This window comes from Pelobates fuscus, chromosome 3 (assembly GCF_036172605.1).
Source record: "Pelobates fuscus isolate aPelFus1 chromosome 3, aPelFus1.pri, whole genome shotgun sequence".
Lineage (NCBI taxonomy): Eukaryota > Metazoa > Chordata > Amphibia > Anura > Pelobatidae > Pelobates > Pelobates fuscus.
The window spans coordinates 161,204,344-161,215,006 of NC_086319.1; positions in this window are offsets into that span (position 1 = coordinate 161,204,344).

A 10,663-nucleotide genomic window follows, 5' to 3' on the forward strand; every position below is an offset into this window, starting at 1 on the left:
AACACAAGAGACATCAATATTGGACAGGAAAGATGGGTCTGGTTTGTTTCCACCCCACGTTGGGCGCCAAGTTGTTATGGTACTTTTTAGCAGTAAACCAAAATGTTTAAATGTCTATCTGTTCCTGTCCAAATTAATAAAATTGAATTGCGTATATACGCTGAAGTAATTAAGTCTGACACACAAGGTTCAGGTTAAAATAACTTTGAGAAAATGTATTGGCAAGTGCTTAAAAAGCGGGCGCGCAGGCCCTTTTAAGAGGCATTTTGCGTCATCATTGATTATTAGAATATCAGCAAATAAACATCATTAATTGGATTAATTGTTAAGTGTCGGGATTAGTGTCCACCTATCAATATTACTAATTGGCTCAAAAACTAAGTGGTTAGTCCCGTGCCCACCCACCAAGAGGTGGGATTGTTCTGGACACGGGTGGGGACAAGGGGGTCTTGAGCGTCATTTTACACGGTCGGTGATCTCAGGCCTCGTGGCCAGGTGCAAGGTCTCTTATGAATAGAACATTTCATTACTACTGTGTTCTCATGGCCTTCAAATTATACTATGTTGCAAGTTAAGGAAAAGTCAGCAATTCCTGTGTTAATCATGTCTTTATGGAAAATACAGTCTTTGTCTATTGTGTTAGATGTGCTGAGCAATTCTGTCATGTAATGTAGTTTTAAAATGAACAAGTTAGGTTATGAGGACAAAATGGAGGGCTGAAGAAGTCAGGTTAGGAGGACAAAATGGAGGATTGTCACAGTATGAAGTTAAAATGGAGTTAGTGCAATAATTCAATACAAGTACAATAAAGATTTTTAATAATCCCACATCAGTGGTTTCATATGTCTGACATCACAAACCGATCTCTTCCACTACCTTGGCATGATGGATCAAATGGTTGTTGTCCTAAGCAGGTGTGGATTCGTCTTTCGGAACGCACTCAGTGAGGGGCGCAGTGGCGTCTGGTGCCCTAGTGGCAGGCGCTTCTCTTCACAATATTTTACGTTCTGCGAACTGGTCTCAGGAAGACAACTTCTGGCAGTTTGATTTCAGACCAGCTGAGCATACATTGTTTGATTTGCTGACTGAGCGTTAAAACAGCAAATACGAAGCCTCCTGTTATGTTATAAAATTGTAGATTATGCTAGCTTTAGTGTACCTATGATCTTAATTTTATTAATGAAAGGAGGCAAATATTTCCCTCCCAGTTTCATCTCTACCCTTGTTTTTTGCCAGTAGTTATTCAGGTTTATCAGGTATGTATACAGCTCTGTCTGTTTTCCTACTACCTGTCACTTTCATTTTCCCATTTTACATGGAAGGGTTGGGATTAGAGATGTCGCGAATACTAAATTTTCCGTTCACGAACGGCGAACGCGAGCTTCCGCAAATGTTCGCAAACGGGCGAACCGGGCGAACCGCCATAGACTTCAATAGGCAGGCGAATTTTAAAACCCACATGGACTCTTTCTGGCCACAATAGTGATGGAAAAGTTGTTTCAAGGGGACTAACACCTGGACTGTGGCATGCCGGAGGGGGACCCATGGCAAAACTCCCATGGAAAATTACATACTTGATGCAGTCTGGTTTTAATCCATAAAGGGCATAAATCACCTAACATTCCTAAATTGTTTGGAATAACGTGCTTTAAAACATCAGGTATGATGTTGTATCGATCAGGTAGTGTAAGGGTTACGCCCGCTTCACAGTGACAGACCAAACTCCCCGTTTAACGCACCGCAAACAACCGCAAACAGTCCAGGAGGCTACAGGACTCACCCACCGAATAGCATTGGCAACAATACCCAGCAATCTATGGCTCCTGAATAGCATTGGCAACAATACCCGGCAATCTATGGCTCCTGAATAGCATTGGCAACAATACCCGGCAATCTATGGCTCCTGAATAGCAGTCGCAGAGATACAGCACCCACGGACTGGTGATCCGCCCTTGGATATAGCGCTCGCGTACGGTCAAAGCGTGAATGCATCAACCAATGAGGAAAATGTTCATGAACATATGCAACTGAATAAAATACCATGATGCCAATAATGAACCACATAACACAGCCCCAAACAGAAACTGACCCACAGGAAAATAACTCTTAATAACCTAATACTAACCTACCAAACAAGTATAAGTTTACAGAAAATTAGAATACATTACGCAAAGACGAAAAGTGGATCATATAAGACAAAATGGATAGAAAATATTTGCTTCCTGTCATTAATAAAATTAGGATTATTTCTTCAGGCTAGAATAATCTGCAATTTTATGACATGCCAGTTAGCTTCACATTTATATTTTTAATGCTCGGATAAAAGCGAAAAATCAGTGTGCTCCAACAGACGTAAATAGAAAAAACTAAATGTCTCTTCTCTAGATCAATCTGCAGACTTCAGGATAACATGCAGAGAAGCACCCAAAGTAAAAGCTGAAGACGCTGCTGCACCTGACAGAGTAAGCGCCAAAACACAGATTCACGTCAGCCAGGGATAAAATCCATCTATGTCCAATTTAAGTAACTATAATCAATTTATTTTGTTTGACATAGGAGACCAAAAGTTGTCCCTAAAAGTCAAAAATGTAAAAAATATAAACAAGGTTGACAAACACAGACAACTATAATAACTATTTTTACCCTCTCTTTTATCCTGTTATATTTTTTTTTATTTTATATAATATAATGCTTTTACATTTCTTCCATGTTTTGAGAAGTTTGGTTTTGTTCTTATGATTTTGTACTCTTTTTTTTTTTATTGCTCTTTTTTTTTCTTCTTTTAGCTCTGCGCCTATTGAAGGCCAACACCTTTACATAATCTTTAAACTGTTTATGCAGTAATTAACCTTCACCTTTGTTTACTTTATGATGTGAAAAAAGTTTGCCAAAACGAATACAAAATTAATTCTAGATTATTCTAGCCTACGTGAAAAAATAATCCTGATTTTATTCATATATGCTGAAACTGTTGCCCATAAACTAACAAGAGGACAGATGGGAGCAAGGGTTTTACTGGGATCGGAGATCCCCTTGCCGCACTTCCAGGTTTTGCCGATCGCCCAGCCTACACGTCCGGCGCCCACCTATTTAGTCTGACTCGCAGCACTATTGAATCATTTACTCAGATTGTTTCAGCGATTCGTTACTCCCGTTTGAGCTCATACTTACCTGATATTTCTGTGTACCGAACCTTAGTTTATGACCTTTCTTCTGATCCTCTCTACTCCTGACCTTGGACCTCAAGACTATCTCTTATTATAATTCTCTTAAAAGGTAAAATAAATTGTACCAAAATCAGTCTCCTCTAAAATAAATTGACTTTAGTGAATATTTCCCAAGTGGAATTAACTGAATTTCTTTTTTAATAATTTTATTTCTAATTTCTTAAGAATCTTTTGGCAATATAAAATTGCCAAATTCTATGAAATTGTGAATACACCTTGAATATTCTGTGCAATTTTGGGCACCTGTTCTAAAAAAGGATATTATGGCACTAGAAAAAGTGCAGAGACGGGCTACAAAATTGATAAAAGAGATTTATAAAAGAGTTTTAGTTATAAAAAGAGGTTTAAAAATGTAAATCTCTTTAGTTTGGAAAAACAGCATCTCATATACAGATATATTTAGGGCCAATACAAACCATAAGGTACATTTACCAACAGAAAGTACACCCAAAAAATTAATACAATGTTCCACTACATTTGTGATATACTTATTACAATGTGGTTGTGGAGCCCAATACATCGGCCGAACCACACAAAGATTAACGGAACACTTCTACAATATCAGAAACAACAAAACTGAACACAGCGTCCAAAACACTGTAACTCATGTCCACATTTCGCTTTGGAAAACGTCTTGGCTACTGGTATATACACAGTGGAAAGAAATTGGAGAGGAGGAAACAGGTCAATGGAACTCAACAAAAAGAAGCATAATGGATATATAATCTTAAAACACTCAAGCAAGGCCTTGATCTAAATATTGACCTTATTAGATGGGTCAGATTTGTATTGGGTTTCCTTCTTTGTTCTTTTTCCTCTCTCCTATATAATGTATAAAAGTATGTCATAAGTCCAAATGTATCCAAACTCATATTTCTAGTTACAGAACCAGATTCTATTGAGTGGATGTCATATTTTATATTATAACTTTTTATTTTATGACATATACATTGTACAGGTTTCTTTATCATGACTTGGATTTATTTTATATATTTTTTATATGTATATGTATTTTCTTATACATAATTTTTGTTATATTCAGGAACTTTTCTATATCAGTCTGGATATTAGTGTGTGGAAGATTATTCAGATCAGAATATCAGTCTGGATATTAGTGTGTGGAAGATTATTCAGTCTGGATATTAGTGTGTGGAAGATTATTCAGATTAGAATAAGATTTATTAAATATTTGGCCAATGCATTCAAGAAACAAAAAGCATTCTATTATTACCTACTATTTTATAGATTTGTTTATTTGCAACTTCTCTTCTTAGTTTATTCTTAAGAATCTTATCAGCTTCGTTATTTTTGTAATACAATTTTTTTAAGGATTCTAGATTCATGTTCATTCTTTCCTTGTTTAAATTATTATTGTTGTTTTTTTTTTGTTTTGTTTTGAGTCTTGATCCATATGGTTAACTAAATAAACTTTTTTCTTGTTATTTTTTTTGTCCAGTGTGTTACTTGAAGGAAACAGATCTCTATTTTTCCCTTTCCCAGTAGGTCTCTCAACATTGCACACTTAGAGCAAGAATTAAAACCTTGAGTGTTTAACCCCTTAAGGACACATGACATGTGTGACATGTCATGATTCCCTTTTATTCCAGAAGTTTGGTCCTTAAGGGGTTAAAGAAAGAAATGTAACCATCTAAAATAATATTCTAGATTAATATATGCCCTTTACACAAATACAAACAACTTTAAAACAGAGAAATATTAATTGCTTATAAGGTGTTTACAAAACAACAAAAAAGCCACTATGGTCAACCCATAGACCAATAATGGATAAGTGTTTATATTAAAAACACTAAAATTAGAGCACAAGCTCAAAGATGACAGTCCAACAAGAGGATAATTTACAATTTCCTCTCTGACCCTTCCCAGTCACCCTTCAAAAATGAAGGTAGAAAAAGGAGGAAAAAATAACTAAATAAATCAAGTCAAACTAAATTATATACATTCTATTATTTTTTTCCAATAATTTTATCAATTTCCAACAATGAGATTATATAACCTTTTCTGTATACTAGACATATTTTTATAACTTTTCAATATGGAAACCTAATAAGTGAATTGTGATTTGCATATACCTAGTTCCATAATATGAAGCGAACTTGCACATCTGTATGATAGTTATCTACTTTTCCAATCACAAGTTACCTATTTTTCCGCAAGTTAATCTTTACATTTTACGTGAAATTGATTCCCCCCAATCCCACCACCACCTTCATCAAACTAGTGCCTTTGTATGTAGTGGTTTACTTAGTCTTAGGATACTTTAAATCCTAAATATTAGATTTATCTACTAGGATCAATTGACCATTCATTAAAATAAAAACGATTATTAATAAAAAAAATTTAAAAATAAACAAAATAGTGAATCAAGTGTAACTCAATTATATACATTATATTCTTCTGTCACGTATTCATCCAAACATAAAAATGTGGTTAATGGCATTTACTGTCCTGACAGGAAAAGTTGTGCCGAACAGCAATCATGCACATGGAAACCTGGTAATTACTTTTGGGGTCAAAGGCCAATCAAATCCACAGGAAGGTTTGTGCTGAGCAGCAATCAAGCACATGTAAAACTGGTAATTGCCTTTGGGGTCAAAGGCTCGTTACAGCCAATTGGATCTACATGAGGGGTATTTAAACCTAGCTCTTCTCTTGCTCATTGCCCTGTCATGGTTTCATGCCTATGGTTATCCGAGAGTGCGTGCCTGATCTTGATTTTCTGGTATTTGATTTTGTTTGGACTTCCCTGATATCTGGTATCCTTGACTTTTGATTGAGTCTGATTCTGTGTCCCTGACCTCGGCAAGTATTTTGACTATTCTTGGAGACGTTAAGTCCGGCCATTCTAAGGTCCGTTTATACGTTATCCTTAGTCCTAGGTGTGACACAGTACTGCGTGCTGGATCTTCTAGGAATCCTGACATCATCTTCTCGATGTTTCACTGTTCATACAATCGAATTGTATAACCCTTTCTGTATGTTGGAGATCTTTTGATAACCTTAAAAGGATTGTGCACATCATTATTCAAACACCATTTCGATAGAAATGTATTTGCTTAATTGTCAAATTATGTTTAACTTTTAAATTCTTATATCAAAATTAGAACCAATTTATTTGCTTTATCTAGTGCCTTTATATGATGTATATTTACATATCCATTCCATATGGTAATTAGCTCTTAATTTAGTTGGGGAAAAAAACCAAAACAAACTCTAAAACAAATTACGCTTTAAATTGAGTAAATTAGAGAAGTTAGGTTATTAATATCACTTATTAATGTTATCATGTTATGGGCAAATGCAAATATTGTATTTCTCAATCTGTGTACTTTGTCTTTGAGAAATATTGCAAACGGACATGGTGTTAGAAATGGAACATATTGTTTTTCATACATGTTTCTTTAAGCAATAACCTTTTACCTACCTTCAGTGCATAATATGTTTACGCCATTTTGTCCCAGACAAAATACAATAACAATAATGCATAAACAAGCTTCAAGACTATGCGACGACTCTTTCAATACATAATATACTGCGGTAACCCTAAATAGATAAAGATGTTCAGACTTTAAGATGCCATCTTTTGCCAAGTTAAGGGAGGTCCTAAAATGAAGTAAAAGAAGTGTTACTTTTTCATATATGAACTACAGTAACCCTAAAATGAAGACACCTTAGGTATAAATATGTGTACCTTTTAAATGTTAACACAAAGAGGAGAGATTTGGAGACAGACGCTCCATCTTATAATGACAGAGAGGCTGACATGATGACATGTTCAGGAGGGTGTGTTAATCTTTTAATGATATTTGCAAGCATGTAGTTTAATCTTATAAACTCTGCTATAAATTATTGTAATGGATTTTATATGTCTATATTTATAATTTTATATAATAAATATCTAAAAGACAAAACTTTATTGCTTCCAAGACAATCCTTATTTTATATTGTATTCTCAATTATTTAGATATTTTAAATAGAGGATTTCTTACTAACTCTATAAAATTATGGCTAAGATATCTGTATGGCTAGCCCTCCTTAAAAAAAAAAAAAAAAGTTCAATGCTTTAAGACGTTATAATGGTAAATAGGGGAACCAGCTGCGGTTACATTAGTGCTTCTGGTCTGTAGTAATTTGGTGAGACCTAGAATATTTTAAATGAAATCAATTCACTAAATGCATAATGTAAGTAGCTATTCAGAAAATAAACTTTTACAAATCTTCTTTCAAAGTAATTAAGTTCTTCAACCAGTCATCTGCTTTGATTGGTGTGTCAAAGGGTAGAAATCTGGCCTCAAACGATATCAACTACTTAGTGGAAAACTGACATCTATATTTACTACTGTGAGATCTTAGAATAGTTGTTACCAATAAAATGACCACCTTCTAGATCAGGCTTCCCCAAACTCCAGCCCTCCAGATGTTGCTGAACTACAACTCCCATGATTCTTTGAATGAAATAGGCTGAGAATCATGGGAGTTGTAGTTCAGCAACATCTGGAGGGCCAGAGTTTGAGGAAGCCTGTTCTAGATCTTATTATCCAAGCTAGATCTGGTGAACTGTTCCCCTATGGACTTTTTATCTATTGGAGCATTTTTCGGTTTCCGTAAATGGTGGAGACGTTCCATTAAAGGTTTATGATATTTAACATTAATTACTAATGCTTTAAAAAGAAATTCAAGAAAAGTGGAGGTGCCCCTGATTTGCTGAGGGCAATCAACAGATGTACTCAGCCAGTGACTCCCCATATATGCCCGGTCTAAAAAAGACCTCTGCAGCCCTCATCATGTGGCAGGCAACGTCTCAGTCCGCATGTTCGCCCGGCGTCCAATCACCTCAGAACCGGTTCGTTGTAGGGATACTCCCAGTCCCAGCGTCAAATGGCAGTCGCGCCCTCACTAAAAGGGGGTCTTTGTCTTCACAAGCAGGATGGTTTAGTGGGATAATGGACCCATACTTGCCACTTCCCCTTCAGCGGGTCGGCCTCTATTCTTTTTCTCTGTATCCCACGCTTGCAGAGTCCCACTTTCTGACCATCTCCTTAGGCGTCACCAAGAGTGTGTACAAGCTGTGGCAGTCTCATGTCAACCACACTCCTCCCCCAAGATGTTTGCAGAGAAAGAAATCTCATCCCGTCACATCCACTTTGCTTAAAGGAGCACTATAGGGTCAGGAACACAAACATGTATTCCTGACCCTATAGTGTTAAAACCACCATCTAGCCCCCCTGCCTCCATAAATATAGCAAAATCTTACTGTATTCAAGCCTGAAGCTGTGTAGCATGCTGTTTGTCTCAGAAAAACAAGCAGTATGCTGACATCATCAGAAGTGGTAGCCTGATCCAATCACAATGCTTCTCCATAGTATTGGCTGAGACTGACAAAGAGGCAGATCATGGGGAAGAGCCAGCACAATTCAAACACAGCCCTGGCCAATCAGCATTTCCTCATAGAGATTAATTGAATCAATGAATCTCTACGAGGAAAGTTCAGAGTCTGCATGCAGAGTGATGAGATACTGAATGTTTGGATGCATTTTAGGTAGCCATGACCCAGGAATGATCTCTAACAGCCATCTAAGGAGTGGCCAGTGAAGTTATCACTAGGCTGTAATGTAAACACTGCATTTTCTCTGAAAAGACAGTGTTTACAGCAAAAAGCCTGAAGGTAATGATTCTACTCACCAGAACAAATCCAATAAGCTGTAGTTGTTCTGGTGACTATAGTGTCCCTTTAATGCACTGTCAGGGTATTTATATCGGCAGACATTTTGTGCTGTGATAGAAATTAAGTGTATATTCTGAGTCACTCTGAACAGACCAGACTCCATTTTGTTATTTTCAAGTTAACAAAGAGACACAAAATTTCTATCCTGTCTGTAAGACTAGTCACTTTGCCAGAGCTAAAAGGAATGTATAGTATAAACAAACCAAGTGATAAGAGGCTGTCTAAAATGCTAATGGAATAGAATAAATTCTAAACCCAGACATAGGTGACAGAGAAGATTAACTAATTAAATTTTACTTTCTATATGTACAACGTCCCATTGTAGTGGAAGTTGAAATTAAGTTTAAGAACTGTCATATTAGAAATTACAGCAGAATTTGGAGACACATAATCTGAAGAAAATTCAAGAAAAGGCTTTGAATTGACAGAAAACGTGAGTTATAGTAACCATAAAGATAACGAAAATGACATCAAAATAGCCAACAGGAAAAGTTAACTCTTTCCTGGATAGGTATGTTTAGTGGGATGAGACTGCCATCTATAGACCAAATACTTAAGTTGCTATCTAAAAGATAACCACACCCCTAGTGCTTCTATTGGTTTATTAGCCAGTGACGAACAGAGAATCTGTCCCTTTAAAAAGTTAAGACAAAAGGAAGAGAGGGGTAATCAAGGCAGATGCAAGGAGGTATGCAGTAATCAAGAAAATCAGGAGAGAGAAAGCAGTCGGGGGCAAAAGAGTCGGAAGCAGGCTAAGAAAGGAAAGACAGAGAAACATTCCTTGACACTTAGCTACCTGAGAACATCTGGTGAGAATATCTATTTAACTGGTAAATATAATGGCTTCATTTAATTAATTTAAATTAATTTAAATTTTCTAATAGCATGATATATGACTGGATAAATCACGATCAGATTTCGGTATTTAGAAATCTTAGTTGACTAAGAAGTATATATTTATAACCATTCCATGCTGCAGATTGAATTAGGATAAGTGTGTATTTCTGTGATATATCACATGTTAGCATATCGTGATATTTATCCAGCTGTATTCATTTGCTATAAAATAAGATTAAATATCTGTTTAGGCAAATAAAAAATTCTGCTAATAGAACATGTGGATTTCTCATTGGATGGATCCAGGAAATGACTAATGACTGGTTTAAATGTTATTTTATTTAAAATTACATAAGAATAGATCTTAAATGCCTAGAAGAGGTCTAGCCAGCATTGAAAGGGTTATTCTAACTGTCAGCTAAAGTTTTTACAACCTTATGCTGCACTCTGTTCTCTGTGTGAAACTTTCACATTCTTTCTCTGTGAAAGGCAGTCGTAAATCTTGTCTTAACCATTAGATGTTTTTATATTACCATATTGTATTGCATACTCATGTTATACTGAATTTCCATTGATTATTATCACGCATGTTACTTATTATTATTATTTGAATATAAAAATAAATTGTATCTATTTTTATAACAAATTGTGATTTTATTTATATGAAATACATTTCACTTACACGATAACGATCTTTGGGATCTGAGAGTTGAATTGGTGGGCAATTCTCAACTGTTTACTATTATTATCCCATAATTATCCCCACAGCACGGAAAATATCTACTTCCTCAGCTTACTATAGAATCTGGAATTTTTTTCCAAATGGACTGCCTCAAACTCAATTTGTGTGTTATCT